The sequence below is a fragment of the Sphaeramia orbicularis genome, unplaced genomic scaffold, assembly GCF_902148855.1.
Source record: "Sphaeramia orbicularis unplaced genomic scaffold, fSphaOr1.1, whole genome shotgun sequence".
In the NCBI taxonomy this organism is placed as follows: domain Eukaryota; kingdom Metazoa; phylum Chordata; class Actinopteri; order Kurtiformes; family Apogonidae; genus Sphaeramia; species Sphaeramia orbicularis.
The window spans coordinates 26,662-46,286 of NW_021941699.1; the positions used below are offsets into that span (position 1 = coordinate 26,662).

General features: G+C 35.6%; 1 pseudogene; it reads left to right on the top strand.

Annotated features, from left to right (window-relative positions):
* The window catches only part of LOC115416836 (protein unc-93 homolog A-like), a 28,661-nt pseudogene extending 14,955 nt beyond the window's left edge, over positions 1-13,706 (top strand).
* Positions 13,707-19,625: the final 5,919 nt, after the last annotated feature.

A 19,625-nucleotide genomic window follows, 5' to 3' on the forward strand; every position in this document is an offset into this window, starting at 1 on the left:
AGAAAAATTTATTTAATCCCACCTCCATTCTCATCATCAAATAATTTAACATCCTTGATATGTACAGCAAGTTTGTGTTTGTGTAGGAATTTAGGGTAGGCTGAAGAATGGGAATAGGGGGGCGGGAAATTGTAAGTTAACCTTTATCTTGCTCCTTTTTGAATGTTGGACTTTCTTTTATATAATCCTTTGGTTGTTTAGCTATAATGCAAATTCGAAATAAACAAAAAAACAAACGTAATATTTTCAATACTCACTCCTGTCCTTAGACTTCAATCCAGAATAATGAATAAAATTGGGGAATACCAAATTAGAATAAACTCATTCAACAGTGTTTACATTATAGAACCAAACTTTTACACAAAAACAAGGAGAAAAATGTGCAGTTGTCATTATTTATAGGTTATCATGATAGTATTTTTCTGGTCTAATCAACTTTAGATCATATTGGTCTGTAAGTGAAAAAAGTCTTAAGAAAAATAAGTGTAATTTTACCAATATTCTGCTTGTTATTAAATGTTTTGTATATTAGTAGATCCACTGTGATCTGTACGTTATAATGTGCATGTGGAAATGATAACTGAGGTAGAATATTGGTAAAATTACACTTATTTTAAGACATTTCAGGTTATTCATGTTCTTCACCCTTTTAAGGAAACTTTGTAGATGTAACGGTTTTCTTCCTGTAATTGTACTTTTTTCACTGTTATTATTTTACTGGTTCTGATCCACTTTGGATCACATTGGGCTGAATGTAGATCCTGTTCGTCACCCCTGGACTCGACGATGTTACACGGTATTTACGAAAGCGATAAAATTGCTCTGGTCACATTTAAGAACAGATCAGGGTTCAGGTTTAAATATTAACAAAGCAGTGGGTAATCACTTATCACATCTTTATGAACTGTTTCTGTGATAGAAGAAGCCCTGGTGTCTTTTCTCGGACCTCATCATCTGCTTTTAGGGCCTAAATAAAACTGTGAACCAACTCATAAAAGCTGAACGGTGGCGTCATCAAAACCAGCAGGAGGGAAAACATTTACAAGAACACAGAACTGGACATTAGAGATCCAGTGGGTAAGCAGAAGTCCAGGATGTTCAAGTCATTTCAGTTCAGGTTCCACATTCAGACCAATATGATCTAAAGGGCGGGGTCAAGGGGCGTCGCAGATGGACCGCCCACTACTGTTTGATTCATAACTTTTGAACCAGACAAGTTTACGACAAATATTCCACAGAATTCTAAAGGTCTAAATGTCATCTTAACCCTTTCATGCACAAATTATGACAACCATAGTCAAGATTTTTTTCTTTCTTCTTGTTTTAATCCCCCCCTCAGGCATGAAAAAAAAGCAATTGAGTTTTTTTTTTTAATGAAGTTACAAAAATGTCCATGCGTTTAATTTTTTGAAGTAACAAAACGTGTTTTAAAAAAAAACCCAATATCAGAAAGTGAGATAAAAACAAATGAAAAGATTTTAGTCCTACTAATCTGATGTTTTCTCACATTTTAACATATTCTGCTGCTAGTTATTACTCACTTCATGGAGGTAATATGCAAAAAAAAAAAAAAAACTTTTTGTCTAACAAATAACAACTGATTTAGACTAAAACATGTTAGTGCAGGTCAGGTTTATCAAGAACAGCAAAGTTACAGTAATGGGATGAATTGCAGTTTATGGGATGATGTATAAGCGCCCACTGTGTTGGCTGAACTAAAACAACAAAACCCATGAATATACAAGAGAACAGCTGGAGAATAATTGTCCACTGAAGTGACCACTATGCATGAAAGGGTTAAATATACTCTAAGGGCAAAATTTTGTTTCAAATATTTTTAAATGAAAAATATCCAAAACTACTGCGTCAAAAATGTACGTCAATTTTTTTTGCAAGAATTCCAAAGTTCTCCAAAGTGAAGTTCCTCTGACATTTTCATCCTCAAATGTATTCAGTGTAAAACTTAAACCCTTTATTTTACAACCCAACAACTGGTTAGAGGAAAAAAAATATTTGCTCAAACCGAAATAGAAAGAGTTTGGAAAAGTGGCAGCATCACAGATGGACAACAAAAGGAAATATTAAATTACACATTTTTTACTTCAATTATCAATATCATATACATTTTCTTTTTATTTTTACAATATTTACAACATGCACATAATGTTAACATTATATTCAAATGTATTTTGTATAAATATATGCATTTATTAATTTATAATATATCAAATATCACTGTATTTGGAATAAATGTAGTTTATGGGAGTTTATAAAATGAACCCAAAACTTTGTCACTTTCCAAACATTCACACTCATAAAACTCCCCAATTTTTTTTTCACAAATTTTTTCTCATTTCAAAATACATTTTCCTGAAAATATAAGTAATTACCAACTCAAAAATACACATTTGCATGTGTAGATTATTGTAATTTCCTTTTATTGACCAGATGTTAACCTTCCCTTGACTTCACCCTAAAGTGGATCAGACCAGTAAAATAATAACATAATGAGCTCTAAATAATGACAACTACAAATATTTATCTTTTAGTATGAAAAAATTTAATTACATTATGAACATGTTTATAATTACAACCATCCTTTCACAAAAAATGTCAACAACCTGAATCTGAAATGTCTATTTCAATACAATGTCTGAGTTTATCGTTTGACTATTTCCTAATTCAGAATCATCTGAACATTTTATTAATCCCAGAGGGGAAATTATTGTGTGTTACAGTCGCTCCATTCAAGTAGAATAAAAAGTAGCAGGATAGAAATTATAAATGCAACAAAAAAGAAAAAAATATATAAAATTATACATAAAGCTCTAAATATATAGAAACATATATAAATAAATAAATAAACATACATACATCTAATATATATAAAAAACACTCTATTAAGAACAGCAATTTGTACAATATGTACTGGACAATATATTATCAATATAACTAAAGAATATACATTAAGTGTGCAAAATATTGCTGTGTGCAAGGTTATAATAGTTTTGGATTTTTAATTATAGTTTAGTTTTAATTAGTTTGACTTTTTTTTCTCTTATTCAGTTTAGTTTTAATTAGTTTTTAGAGCAGGTTTGTTAGTTTTTATTAGTTATCGTTTTTTTCTGAATGCTTAGTTTTAGTTTAGTTTAGTTTAGTTTTAGTATTAGTTTTAGTTATTTCATATATTTTATCTTCCTCATCATCCTATTCAAAGAAATTAGTGAGGCGTGGATATGTGTTACCCTGGACACTTTATTTGGGGGTCGGGTTAGGGCGGCTCATGGACTGAGCAGAGACACAATGTACCGTACAATGTATAAATTCCCTATAGCAGGTTGAGGTGGGGTGCAATCCATACACAACGTCACTTACGTGAAACAATGCGAAGATGTGCAAAGCATGAGAGGAGATGCACAAAGCAGCCAGCAGTTAAAGCAGATAGAAACATATTATAAACCAGCTAACCAGCAGTTAAAGCAGATAGAAACATATATAAACCAGCTAACCAGCAGTTAAAGCAGACAGAAACATATATAAACCAGCTAACCAGCAGTTAAAGCAGACAGAAACATATATAAACCAGCTAACCAGCAGTTAAAGCAGATAGAAACATATATAAACCAGCTAACCAGCAGTTAAAGCAGATAGGAACATATTATAAACCAGCTAACCAGCAGTTAAAGCAGATAGAAACATATATAACCAGCTAACCAGCAGTTAAAGCAGACAGAAACATATATAAACCAGCTAACCAGCAGTTAAAGCAGACAGAAACATATATAAACCAGCTAACCAGCAGTTAAAGCAGACAGAAACATATATAAACCAGCTAACCAGCAGTTAAAGCAGATAGAAACATATATAAACCACTTATAAACATATATAACCCAGTTCCTCATCAGTAAACCACACCTTAGCAGATCTCTCATCTCTTAATCATCTCCAGTTCCATTATTAGCCAACTTTGCTTCAGTTCAGTTCAGCTAGCTGTTGCTAGTAACATCAAACATTTTTTTAACATTCTAACAGGTTCCATACCTCTGTAATTGGATTAGTTTTCATCCTCCTCTTTTCTCCTCTTCTAAACTGTGCAGTTCAGGGCTTGGAAGGCCTTTTCATGGTGATAAACTCTCCAGTTTTAACCTGGATGCTAGTTCAACACTGACTCTGTCCTTTAGCTCTGCTCTGTCTCTGTCACTCACGCGCACACACACGGTACGCCAAAAAAAAAAAAAAAAACCCACCCATGTATCACTCCAGTAAACCCCAGACAGGACTGTGCTGCTGTGTCCAAGCTTTAGTCTGTATGTTCCAGGTAGAGTGGGGACCAGAAGACCACTGGAAACCACCAGTGACCACACATGACAGACTGTGTAGTGTCGTATGGTGTCACCAGCTCAAACTGCTGGAGCCAAATAAATTAATTTGATATCAATCCGACATTGACAAAGACGAAAACGAAGGGAATTGTATCCATAATTTTTATACGTTTTAGTTAGTTTTGTAAGCTCACGATACAGTTTCAGTTAGTTATCGTTTTTTTCTTTTAATTAGAGTTTTTATTAATTTCAGTTAATGAAAATGTTTTTTCAATTTTAGTTTTCGTCATTTCGTTCGTTTTCGTTAACGATAATAACCTTGCTGTGTGGTTTTACATGAATAAGTGCAGTTTAACAATATGTATTTACACACGTACATTACATTTTACAGATCACAGTGGTTCTACAAATACACACAGTAAGACATTTAATAACAGATAGAATATTGTTAAAATTGCACTTATTTTTCTTGAGAAACTTCCAGTTGTTCATAGGTTATTTGCATTTTTTGTGAAAGGATAGTTTCACAAAATAATGTAATTATACTTTTGATATTTTCCACATTAAAGCAAAGAGCTAAATTTGGAGTTGTCATTGTTACGGGTTTTTATGCTATTATTTTAACTGGTCTGACTCATTCCAGATCAAACTGGGCTGAATGTGGAACCTGAACACCCTTAACTGTTAATATGTTCAGTGTAATTTTTGCACTTTGAAAATTCATCCCACGAGCCTTATGTTTGACAGCCCTGGTTTAAATAAATCCTTAGGGAATCCTTCACTAACTTAATGGAAGCCAACCACCCAGTGTCCATGGGATTAAACACATTACACCCTTAAATAGAATGGCATTCACTGCATGTAATCCTCAACTTGGCCACTAGATGTCCTCGGTACATGTGGTCTGTTGTATATGACTGAACAACCAGATAAACAGCAATACTCTGAAGATGATCACTTCTTTATCCATGGGTTTTATTGATGTCACAAAAAACTAAACCATAAAAGTAAAATCAACATTGATCTTCTACAATATCATAAACTAAAAGCTCAGTCTTTAAAACGAGTTTAATTATCAATTTATTGTTTTTTATATTCTAGATTGCATCTCATTATTATGTTTTTAGAGTCAAATATAATATATAACATTGTGGATAATTAAAATCCGCCTTATTTAATGTCATCATCAGTGTGCATTAACTAGAGTGAACATGTTTTAATTTCTAAAAAAGAGGAAACTTGATACTTAAATGATCACACACTACTAAAGGTCGCTTAGAATTATTTTATCATTCTATCAGCAGACGTGTGCCTTTGAATACCGTAACGTCTTGAATATAACTGGAAAAGTGTTTTTTTTTTTTCCGGTGGTTTTTGGAATAATTCACTCATAGCGACAGTTGTGGTCATCGGAAGTGCGCATGCGCCAACGTGTCATTTACGGCCGCTCCGATTTACACAGTTTGTCAGAAGAACAACAATGGAAACTGGAAATTTTTACTGTTTTATAAACCCTGCCCCGGATGTTCTCGACAAGACGTGAAAAGAAGACATGTTCGAGGTTAAAAAAAAAAAAAAAAAAAAAGGACGTTTGGTCACCGTTCATTAACTGCGGTCAGTCCAGCTGACTCTCCTTTTTACGAAGTCAGTCCAGCCGCTCCAACATTTCCAGTGCTCCCGTATTACACACTTTACGGTAAAAACACGGAGGTGGTTGAGAAAGGTCAGAGCAAGGATGCTACAGCGTGGATCATCTTCCGGGTTTTCAAAATAAAATGTGGGTTATTGATGGGCAATAAACAGACGTGTCAGTGTGATTCTTCACTGGTTTTGAACCATTCTATCGTCCGCGGTGACTTGCCGTACGTGTTTGCCGGCAGCGGTGATTCAGGATACACCCCAGACCCTTTGAACAGATTAAAACATTTTGTTTCAATCTGTTCAATGAATATTTATCTTGTATTGAGCTACAATGTTAACATTTACAATGTTAATTTAATTAAAATAGGGAAATTATTCAAATGTAATAAAAAGAGGTGTAACTCAACCAGCCCATGGAGTACTACGATCCTGCAGTGATTTGGGGTCAATAGGTCACATGACCTGTAAGCTATTGAGCTAAAATGCTAATATTTACACTAAAAAAATCATTTAAAATTGCAACAGTGTTAAAACGTCACAAAAATGACCGTAACTCATTCAGCCAGTATCCTATTACAATTCTGCAGTGATTTTGGGTCAATAGGTCACATGACCTGAAAGCTATTGAGCTAAAATGCTAATATTTACACTAAAAAATTCCTTAAAAATAGCAACAGTGTTAAAACGTCACAAAAATGACCGTAACTCATTTAGCCAGTACCGTACTACGATCCTGCAGTGATTTTGGGTCAATAGGTCACATGACCCGGAAGCTATTGAGCTAAAATGCTAATATTTACATTAAAAAAATCATTTAAAATGGTAACAGTGTTAAAACGTCACAAAACTGACCGTAACTCATTCAGCCAGTATCCTACTACAATCCTGCAGTGATTTTGGGTCAATAGGTCACATGGCCTGAAAGCTATTGAGCTAAAATGCTAATATTTACACTAAAAAAATCATTTAAAATTGCAACAGTGTTAAAACGTCACAAAAATGACCGTAACTCATTCAGCCAGTATCCTATTACAATTCTGCAGTGATTTTGGGTCAATAGGTCACATGACCTGAAAGCTATTGAGCTAAAATGCTAATATTTACACTAAAAAATTCCTTAAAAATAGCAACAATGTTAAAACGTCACAAAATGACCGTAACTCATTTAGCCAGTACCGTACTACGATCCTGCAGTGATTTTGGGTCAATAGGTCACATGACCTGGAAGCTACTGAGCTAAAATGCTAATATTTACACTAAAAAATTCCTTAAAAATAGCAACATTGTTCAAACGTCACAAAAATGACCGTAACTCATTTAGCCAGTACCGTACTACGATCCTGCAGTGATTTTGGGTCAATAGGTCACATGACCTGGAAGCTACTGAGCTAAAATGCTAATATTTACATTAAAAAATCATTTAAAATGGTAACAGTGTTAAAACGTCACAAAACTGACCGTAACTCATTCAGCCAGTATCCTACTACAATCCTGCAGTGATTTTGGGTCAATAGGTCACATGGCCTGAAAGCTATTGAGCTACAATGCTAATATTTACACTAAAAAATTCCTTAAAAATAGCAACAGTGTTAAAACGTCACAAAAATGACCGTAACTCATTTAGCCAGTGCCGTACTACAATCCTGCAGTGATTTGGGTCAATAGCTCACATGACCTGCAAGCTATTGAGCTAAAATGCTAATATTTACACTAACAAATTCCTTAAAAATACCAACAGTGTTAAAATGTCACAAAAATGACCGTAACTCATTTAGCCAGTACCGTACTACAATTCTGCAGTGATTTTGGGTCAATCGGTCACATGACCTGGAAGCTATTGAGCTAAAATGCTAATATTTACACTAAAAAATTCCTTAAAAATACCAACAGTGTTAAAATGTCACAAAAATGACCGTAACTCATTTAGCCAGTACCGTACTACAATCCTGCAGTGATTTTGGGTCAATCGGTCACATGACCTGGAAGCTATTGAGCTAAAATGCTAATATTTACACTAAAAAATTCTTTAAAAATAGCAACATTGTTAAATGTCACAAAAATGACCGTAACTCATTCAGCCAGTACCGTACTACGATTCTGCAGTGATTTTGGGTCAATCGGTCACATGACCTGGAAGCTATTGAGCTAAAATGCTAATATTTACATTTAAAAAATCATTTAAAATGGCAACAGTGTCAAAACGTCACAAAAATGACCGTAACTCATTCAGCCAGTATCCCACTACAATTCTGCAGTGATTTTGGGTCAATAGGTCACATGACCTGAAAGCTATTGAGCTAAAATGCTAATATTTACACTAAAAAATTCTTTAAAAATAGCAACATTGTTAAAATGTCACAAAAATGACCGTAACTCATTCAGCCAGTACCGTACTACGATTCTGCAGTGATTTTGGGTCAATGGGTCACATGACCTGGAAGCTATTGAGCTAAAATGCTAATATTTACATTTAAAAAATCATTTAAAATGGCAACAGTGTCAAAACGTCACAAAAATGACCGTAACTCATTCAGCCAGTACCGTACTAAAATCCTGCAGTGATTTTGGGTCAATAGGTCACATGACCTGAAAGCTATTGAGCTAAAATGCTAATATTTACACTAAAAAATTCCTTAAAAATACCAACAGTGTTAAAACGTCACAAAAATGACCGTAACTCGTTCAGCCAGTGCCGTACTACAATCCTGCAGTGATTTGGGGTCAATAGCTCACATGACCTGCAAGCTATTGAGCTAAAATGCTAATATTTACACTAACAAATTCCTTAAAAATACCAGCAGTGTTAAAACGTCACAAAAATTACCGTAACTCATTCAGCCAGTACCGTACTACGATCTTGCAGTGATTTTGGGTCAATAGGTCACAAGACCTGGCAACTATTGGGCTAAAATGCTAATATTTACATTAAAATAATCATTTAAAATGGCAGTGAAAATATTAGCATTTTAGCTCAATAGCTTGCAGGTCATGTGACCTATTGACCCAAAATTACTGCAGAATCGTAGAAGTACACTGGCTAAATGAGTTACGGTCATTTTGTGACGTTTTAACACTGTTGCTATTTTTAATGATTTTTTTAGTGAAAATATTAGCATTGTAGCTCAATAGCTTGCAGGTCATGTGACCTATTGACCCAAAATCACTGCAGGATCGTAGGACGGTACTGGCTGAACGAGTTACGGTCATTTTTGTGACATTTTAACACTGTTGCTATTTTTAAGGAATTTTTTATTGTAAATATTAGCATTTTAGCTCAATAGCTTCCAGGTCATGTGACCTATTGACCCAAAATCACTGCAGGATTTTAGTACGGTACTGGCTGAATGAGTTACGGTCATTTTAGTGATGTTTTAACACTGTTGCTATTTTTAATTATTTTTTAAATGTAAATATTAGCATTTTAGCTCAATAGCTTGCAGGTCATGTGACCTATTGACCCAAAATCACTGCAGGATTGTAGTACGGTACTGGCTGAATGAGTTACGGTCATTTTTGTGACGTTTTAACACTGTTGCTATTTTTAAGGAATTTTTTAATGTAAATATTAACATTTTAGCTCAATAGCTTCCAGGTCATGTGACCTATTGACCCAAAATCACTGCAGGATATTAGTACGGTACTGGCTGAACAAGCTACAGTCATTTTTGTGACGTTTTAACACTGTTGCTATTTTTAAGGAATTTTTTTAGTGTAAATATTAGCATTTTAGCTCAATAGCTTGCAGGTCATGTGACCTATTGACCCAAAATCACTGCAGGATTGTAGTACGGTACTGGCTGAATGAGTTATGGTCATTTTTGTGACGTTTTAACACTGTTGCTATTTTTGAGGAATTTTTTAATGTAAATATTAATATTTTAGCTCAATAGCTTCCAGGTCATGTGACCTATTGACCCAAAATCACTGCAGGATATTAGTACGGTACTGGCTGAAAGAGCTACGGTCATTTTTGTGACGTTTTAACACTGTTGCTATTTTTAAGGAATTTTTTAGTGAAAATATTAGCATTTTAGCTCAATGGCTTGCAGGTCATGTGACCTATTGACCCAAAATCACTGCAGGATCGTAGTACGGTACTGGCTGAATGAGTTACAGTCATTTTTGTGACATTTTAACACTGTTGCTATTTTTAAGGAATTTTTTTTTAAATGTAAATATTAGCATTGTAGCTCAATAGCTTCCAGGTCATGTGACCTATTGACCCAAAATCACTGCAGGATTTTAGTACGGTACTGGCTGAATGAGTTACGGTCATTTTAGTGATGTTTTAACACTGTTGCTATTTTTAATTATTTTTTAAATGTAAATATTAGCATTTTAGCTCAATGGCTTGCAGGTCATGTGACCTATTGACCCAAAATCACTGCAGGATTGTAGTACGGTACTGGCTGAATGAGTTACGATCATTTTTGTGACGTTTTAACACTGTTGCTATTTTTAAGGATTTTTTAATGTAAATATTAGCATTGTAGCTCAATAGCTTACAGGTCATTTGACCTATTGACCCAAAATCACTGCAGGATATTAGTACGGTACTGGCTGAACAAGCTACAGTCATTTTTGTGACGTTTTAACACTGTTGGTATTTTTAAATTTTTTTTAAATGTAAATATTAGCATTGTAGCTCAATAGCTTGCAGGTCATGTGACCTATTGACACAAAATCACTGCAGGATTGTAATACGGTACTGGCTAAATGAGTTACGGTCATTTTTGTGACGTTTTAACACTGTTGGTATTTTTAAGGAATTTTTTAGTGTAAATATTAGCATTTTAGCTCAATAGCTTACAGGTCATGTGACCTATTGACCCAAAATCACTGCAGGATCGTAGTACTCCATGGGCTGGTTGAGTTACCCCTCTTTTTATTACATTTGAATAATTTCCCTATTTTTAATGAAATTAACATTGTAAATGTTAACATTGTAGCTCAATACAAGATAAATATTCATTGAAGAGATTGAAACAAAATGTTTTAATCTGTTCAAAGGGTCTGGGGTGTATCCTGAATCACCGCTGCCGGCAAACACGTAGGGCAAGTCACCGCGGACGATAGAATGGTTAAAAACCAGTGAAGAATCACACTGACACGTCTGTTTATTGCCCATCAATAACCCACATTTTATTTTGAAAACCGGAAGATGATCCACGCTGTAGCATCCTTGCGCTGACTTTCTCAACCACCTCCGTGTTTTTACCGTAAAGTGTGTAATACGGGAGCACTGGAAATGTTGGAGCGGCTGGACTGACTTCGTAAAAAGGAGAGTCAGCTGGACTGACCGCAGTGTTCATTAACACCCTAAGAGCATAATTAGCATTAGCATTAGCATGTCAGGTGAAACTCAACCTCAGGCTCGAAACCCACAAAATCCATCAGAGTGTCAACAAACACAATCTACAACTGTACATAATAAAGACAATACATACCCACAACACTGCAAAAACCTCAGATGTTTGCTAATGCTCCAGGATTTGATAAAGAATCACCATCTAATGCTTCTCCAAGCCACGCCCACTCATCCGCACCTGATCACTGGGCGCATAATTATCTATCACATGGTCACGTGACGGTCCATGACTTCCTGTCACCGGCATCCAGTGACGTCACCAGCAGGTGCACAAAAATAAATCAGTTCTTTTTTTTTTTTTTTAGTTGACAATATACAAATATATAAACAACATGGCATGAGTATTAAAGAAAATACAAAGGCACAGGTGCAAAAAGGAATACATATATAATATATAAATAATAATTCAGTTTGTTAACAGACACTGTTCATAAAGTTGGAATAGTTTGGTTTTCAGACACATTTCTATCTTTGTATTCCATTTAATCACCTTTAACCAGATGTAATAATCACATACTGAGTCCAGTTACACTTTATTTATCAAATATAAATCACACTGTCACAATCATTTTGTGAGAAGAGATACAAAATATTTCATTCCAACTTTACAGGCACACATGATAAAAATATTGGCACATTTGAACATGTAAATACAAAGGGTGGATGTGTGCTATTTTTATTTCTGGTTTCAAGCCATATTTTTGGTCAGGTAAAAATTTTCAGAAACCAGATAGTTAACTGTGGTTTTATTACTATTTTTTTTCTCTTATTTTTTATTTATTTATTTTTATGGTGAGAATATCTCATCCACTTTTGGGTCGTGGCCCACCAGTTGAGAATCCCTGGTCTGGTACATATTGTACAAATTTCTGTTCTAATTGTGTTTAATCTGTATATTTGGTATATTCATGCATTTATATGGGTGCTTCTATGAAACTGGGTTTATTTTAGTATCTGTCACTTTTCCAGCTTTTAGACCCAATAATAAAAGAGAAATGTAGACATATTTCCCCCCAGGATGGACCTAATGATGACCTCAGAGAAATGCAACAAAAATTGTACTCTTACTCTGAGCCATCCCATAATTAATGAATTTATAATAAAAAATATTGGGTCCAAAAATAGGACCCAAATATGGACATTAAATCTCCCTAGGTGTCAGTGCATTAGCTGTGTAAACATGTAAATGCTCTTCTACAGACTCTAAACACAGACGCTGTGTTCAGTGTGTGGATCCTGGGGGTTTTTCTCATCCACACATGTGGGTTTTTCATCAGTCTCAGTCTCATTCCAGGTTTGGTGTAGAACCCATTGTGTCCACTGGTGTTACATACAGAACCTGAACATTTAAATAGAAATAGTCATTTTTGTGAAACAGTCTTTCTTGAATATTTACTTCGATTCCCAAAATGTACCTGAGAGACTAAAAAGACATTTGAAAAAAATAGTAGTATGTAATTTTCGTGTCCTTTTTACCGTGTTACATGCAGATTTTTGTATAAAATAATATAAAAATAACATGAAAATGTGTTTTATCTGAAAAATACTTCCTCTTTTATTTCAATAAATCTTTCTTTTTCAAACAGACCCCCAGTGCTTCTAAACCTGCTTCCTAACATTCGTCTACGTCTGGTTTAATTTTCAGCCCCATGTCCTGTTTTTAGGAGCAGTTTCACAGAAGCACCCACAGACACTTTATTTACTGTTTTCTTTTATTTTCAGTCTTGTGATTGTGTTTGTGGTGAACGCTCTTCCTCTTCCTCCAGCGGCTCTCACTAACTTCGCCTGCATCTTGGCGCTCCTGTTCTGGCGTCCTCATCCTGACGACCTGCCGGTGTTCTTCGTCTTTCCCGCTCTGTGGGGAATGGCCGACGCCATCTGGCAGACTCAGACCAACGGTAAGCCCCTCCCACCCCGCGGCGTCGTCCTCGACCCTCCCGTTTGCGCGGTACTGACCCCCTCTGTCTCCGCCTCCAGCTCTGTACGGCATCCTCTTCCCCAGACACAAAGAGGCGGCGTTCGCCAACTACCGCGTGTGGGAGTCCCTGGGCTTCGTCATCGCCTTCGCCTACAGCACCTTCCTGTGTCTGGAGTACAAACTGTACATCCTGTTGGCCGTGCTGCTGCTGACGCTGCTCACCTACCCCATAGTGGAGTACCACGAGCACAAGCACCCCACCCCCCCCATCGAGGAAGGCACCTACACCAGCGGCAGGAAGCAGGTCCAGGAAAACGACAAGGACGTCATCTGTCAGACACACCTATAGAGTAGACCACCACAGACTGCCACAGACCACCACAGACAACCACAGACCACCACATACAACCACAGACCACCACAGACAACCACAGACCACCACAGACCACCACAGACAACCACAGACCACCACATACAACCACAGACCACCACAGACAACCACAGACCACCACAGACCACCACAGACAACCACAGACAACCACAGACAACCACAGACCACCACAGACCGCCACAGACAACTACAGACCACCACAGACCGCCACAGACAACTACAGACCAGCACAGACAACCACAGACCTGCACAGACCACCACAGACCACCGTAGACCACTGTAGACCACCAAAGACCAGCACAGACCAGCACAGACCACCGTAGACCACCGTAGACCACCACAGACCACCACAGACTACCACAGACCACTGTAGACCACCACAGTCCACCATAGACCACCACAGACCACTGTAGACCACCGTAGACCACCACAGACCAGCACAGACCACCGTAGACCACCATAGACCACCACAGACCAGCACAGACCACCATAGACCAGCACAGACCAGCACAGACCACCAGAGTCCACCACAGACCAGCACAGACCACCAGAGTCCACCACAGACCGCCACAGACCGCCACAGACCAGCACAGACCACCGTAGACCACCATAGACCACCACAGACCAGCACAGACCACCATAGACCAGCACAGACCAGCACAGACCACCAGAGTCCACCACAGACCAGCACAGACCACCAGAGTCCACCACAGACCGCCACAGACCAGCACAGACCACCACAGACCACCATAGACCACCACAGACCACCAGAGTCCACCACAGACTACCACAGACCACCGTAGACCACCACAGACCAGCACAGACCACCACAGACCACCACAGACCACCATAGACCACCACAGACCACCAGAGTCCACCACAGACCACCACAGACCACCATAGACCACCACAGACCACCAGAGTCCACCACAGACTACCACAGACCACCGTAGACCACCACAGACCAGCACAGACCACCACAGTCCACCAAAGACCACCACAGACCACCACAGACCCCCTTAGACCACCACAGACCACCAGAGTCCACCAAAGACCACCACAGACCAGCACAAACCACCACAGATCACCTTAGGCCTCTGTAGACCACCGTAGACCCTCATAGACTTCCACAGACCACCATAGACCATAGTCCATGGACCGTATGTTTGACCCCCCTGCCGTGGACTATTTAAAACTGTATTTTTTAATGATGCCAAAAAAAGGACGATCCAGCACAAATCTATGAACTTTGTTGATGTTTTTTTGACAGCTGCTCCAAACTGCACCTGGACGCTCATCTGTGTTCTGTTGTTTTTCTTTGTTGCGTTCACTGTCATTAATAACTAGAAAGGCTGAAAATCTGCAAAGGATGCTGGGAAAAATGGATGCAGACGAAGCATCCAGTTATTTTTTTAATGCGTTTATATCCAGATTAATTATTTTAACGCGGCAAGTTTTGTCATTATAATTAAATTAATTAAATATTTAAAGGATTTTACAAAATAATAATTTATCATAAAAAAAGAAAAAACACCAGATCTGGAGTTGGATTTGTTTGTGACGGACGATTAGAGTCATGTTGAAGAATAAAGAAATATGATTGGAATTTTTTTTTTTTTACCCGGCAACACATGACGGTGAAATCTGATTGGACGAACGCCCTAACACACACACACACACACACACACACACACACACACACACACACACACACACACACACACACACACACACACAACTGGAAGCACTGACCAAGAGAAAAGATCTGAACTAAATGAATGAACGCGTCTTCATGGAACAAAAACCAACAGAACTGTAGGTCAGTGGTTCTGGTCCTTCAGACCTGATGGAACCAGCTCCAGGATTTTATTTAATACAAAGAAAGTCCAGTTTGAGATCCGATTAATGGAGAGAAAATGTACAGATGGACCTGATGAGCTTTTAGAAGGTTCACATAAAACCACTGAGACTGGAAGGACTCCTGGAAAAAAAAAAAAAAAAAGAAAAGAAAAGGATTTTCAGAGTTTTTTTGCACCACCTAGTGTCCATCAGTGGAACTACAACATTAACATAAATTTACACTGGCTTCATTTCGGAGGAGACCCCTCACCCATACTGACAATATTAACCCTCCGGTATCCAGGTGCGCCTTTTAGGCACACTTTGCACTTCATGTTAAAAAACTTCATATTATTTTTCACAATTTAAATAAGGTTAAAATTCAAAAGTTGTTCATTTGTGCATGATCTTTAAAATTCTGTCCACCAACTAAACTGCGCACGTTGTAAACAAAAGAAAATGACCAGACTAGCATCTGTCTGCCAAGTGTGCATAAAACGCACTATTTCTAACATTTCATCTGTAGGATTAGGACTGAGCTGGATTTACAAAAATAAAATCAAATTAGAGCAGAAAAATAAATCAATATATAATATTTAATAGTTTGATTTATAGGTGTGCATTTTACGCACACTTGGTGACAGATGCTAGTAGTTTTGAACATTTGACCTAGCGCCAAAAATAATAATGCAAATTAACCAGTGTTGGAGTTAATAATTGACAAATGCCAGGATGAAAAAATCAAATAATATGTGATCCACTTTTTATGGAGTATATTGAAAAAAATTTTTGTTTTGTTTTTTTTTTGTTTTTTTGCATCCAAAAAAAGGGTTTGTTTACATAACAAACACGGCATTTAAAGGGTTAAAAAATGTGACAATTATTGAGTATTTGGTATTTTTATTTACAGCTCAAGTTGATGAAATGGAAAAAAGTGTAAAAGAATTAATAACAAACTGTACGAAAAAATTTTTGACATTATTCTACAAGTGTGCCAAAAAGGCACACTTGGTGCTTAGTAAGGGCCTCACTGGACGGGACACCGGAGGGTTAAGACTTTATTCTGAAATATACTTTTATTTTTTTTTAAAGAATAACTACAAGGTTTTATGATCCAGAAAACATCTGAATTTACATGTTTTTCAGTTTTGTCTTGTTTTTTCAGTTCTTATTAATCTGAAAATGCACATAAGTGTCAGTAAACAGGTGGTGATGGCAGACATTTGGGATATTTTGTCACTTTTTTTTAATTTCTAAAGGTGAACAACTTAAAAACCCTGGTTAACCAGGTTATTATTGTTGAACAGCAAAGGAGCTATCTGTTTTTGTTTTGATCAGATATAAAATAGATTAATAAGTGTTTTGGCCTTTTCTACACTTTGACCCTTATGAATAATAATAATAAACATGTCGGTTTAATATTTGCACCTGAGAACATCCATTTTTCATCCAGTTTTATCCTTCAAATACATTTTTCGTACTGCAGAAGTATTTAATACTTCTGGAACTGCCTAATATAAAGTACAAAACTAGTATTTGCAATTTCCTGGAATAATATGATTAATCTTTGTGTGTTTAGAAAAAAGTCATTTAAAATTTTGTTTTTTTTTATAAAGGTGAAAAAAAAAAGTCTGGTTAACAGGTTATTGTTGTTGTTTTTTTTATCAAATATAAAGTAGATTAATACGTGTCTTTTTGCCTTTTCTACACTTTGAAGCTTATGAATAATAATAATAATAATAATAATAATAATAATAATAATAATAATAATAATAATGATAATAATAATAATAAACAGGCTGATTAAATATTTACACCCGACAACATCCATTTTTTTTATCCTTCAAATCCATTTTTCTTACTATGGAAGTTCTGAATACTTCTGGAACTGCCTAATATAAAATACAAAATTAATATTTGCAAATTCCTCAAATAATATGATCAATCTTCTACGTGTAAAAAAAAAAAAAAAAAAAATATATATATTTTGTTCTTATTTATAAAGGTGAAAAATGTTTTTTTTTTTTTAAACCTGGTTAACAAGATATTAATTTTTTAAAAATAAAATCTAGATTAATAAGTGTCTTTTTGCCTTTTCTACACTTCGAAGCTTATGAATAATAATAATAAACAGGCTGATTTAATATTTACACCCGACAACATCCATTTTTTTTAATCCTTCAAATCTATTTTTCTTACTGTGGAAGTACTGAACACTTTTAGAACTGCCTAATATGAAGTACAAAATTAATATTTGCAAATTCCTGAAATATGATTAATCTTCTCCATGTGTAAAAAAAAAAAAAGTCATTTAAAATATTTTGTTTTTATTTGTAAAGGTGAAAAAATGTTTAAAAAAACCCCAAAAAAACAAAAACAAAACTCAACAGGATATTATTCATTAAAAAAAAAAATCTGTGATAAAGTAGATCAGTAAGTGTCTTTTTTTCTTTTCTATTGTGATCCTTATGAATAATAATAATAAACATGTCGACCTAACGTCTGCACCGACAACATCCATTTTTTTATCCTTCAAATCCATTTTTCTTACTGTGGAAGTACTGAATACTTCTGGAACCGCCTAATATAAAGTACAAAATTAATACTGGCAAATTCCTGAAATAATATGATTCATCTTCTACATGTAAAAAATAAAAAAAATAATAATAATAATTTTAAATATTTTGTTATTTATAAAGGTGAAAAATGTTCTTTTTTAACCTGGCTAACAGGATGTTATTTATTTATTTTAATCAAATATAGATTAATAAGTGTCTTTTTGCCTTTTCTACACTTCGAAGCTTATGAATAATAATAATAAACAGGCTGATTTAATATTTACACCCGACAACATCCATTTTTTTTATCCTTCAAATCTATTTTTCTTACTGTGGAAGTACTGAACACTTTTAGAACTGCCTAATATGAAGTACAAAATTAATATTTGCAAATTCCTGAAATATGATTAATCTTCTCCATGTGTAAAAAAAAAAAGTCATTTAAATATTTTGTTTTTATTTGTAAAGGTGAAAAAATGTTTTAAAAAAAACCCAAAAAACAAAAACAAAACTCAACAGGATATTATTCATTAAAAAAAACAAAATCTGTGATAAAGTAGATCAGTAAGTGTCTTTTTTTCTTTTCTATTGTGATCCTTATGAATAATAATAATAAACATGTCGACCTAACGTCTGCACCGACAACATCCATTTTTTTATCCTTCAAATCCATTTTTCTTACTGTGGAAGTACTGAATACCTTTGGAACCGCCTAATATAAAGTACAAAATTAATACTGGCAAATTCCTGAAATAATATGATTCATCTTCTACATGTAAAAAATAAAAAAAAATAATTTTAAATATTTTGTTATTTATAAAGGTGAAAAATGTTCTTTTTTAACCTGGCTAACAGGATGTTATTTATTTATTTTAATCAAATCTAGATTAATAAGTGTCTTTTTGCCTTTTCTACACTTCGAAGCTTATGAATAATAATAATAAACAGGCTGATTTAATATTTACACCCGACAACATCCATTTTTTTTATCCTTCAAACCCATTTTTCTTGCTGTGGAAGAACTGAATATCTCTGGAACCGTCGGCGGACAGAAGGTACAGGACGACGTGGTGCATTTCAAATGGTGCTTTTATTGCAATGTGTTGCATTCCCACATTCATAGATGTTATAGATTTGTTAGTCAAAGCATCATTTCCTCAAGGTTGGCATCCTCACCTTGGAAATAAAAAGCAGAGGGATCAAATGCACGAGGTGTTTGTGTTTTTGAGTGTAGTAGAGAAGTGTGTGTGTAAACTTGAGCAGCCACGAACATATGAATGAACAAACCTCCAAATTTAGACTTCCAGTAGATGCAAATAAAGAGTTTTTTTTTTTAATAAAATCGTCAAACAAAACAAAACAAAACAAAAAAAAAACCAAAAACAAAAAAAGGGCGTTTGTCTATCAGCCTACAGGGCTCTCACTCCTGCAGGGACTGGACCCGGCCTGAGACTGATTGTCTACAACATTCCAAAGAAAAGGTAGATTTCTTTAATTCACGTTACACACCTGAACAGGGGGTGGGGGGGTGGGGGTTTGGGGGGAGGGGTCTGGGGGGTATTAAAGAGACAGAGAGAGAGAAAAAGAG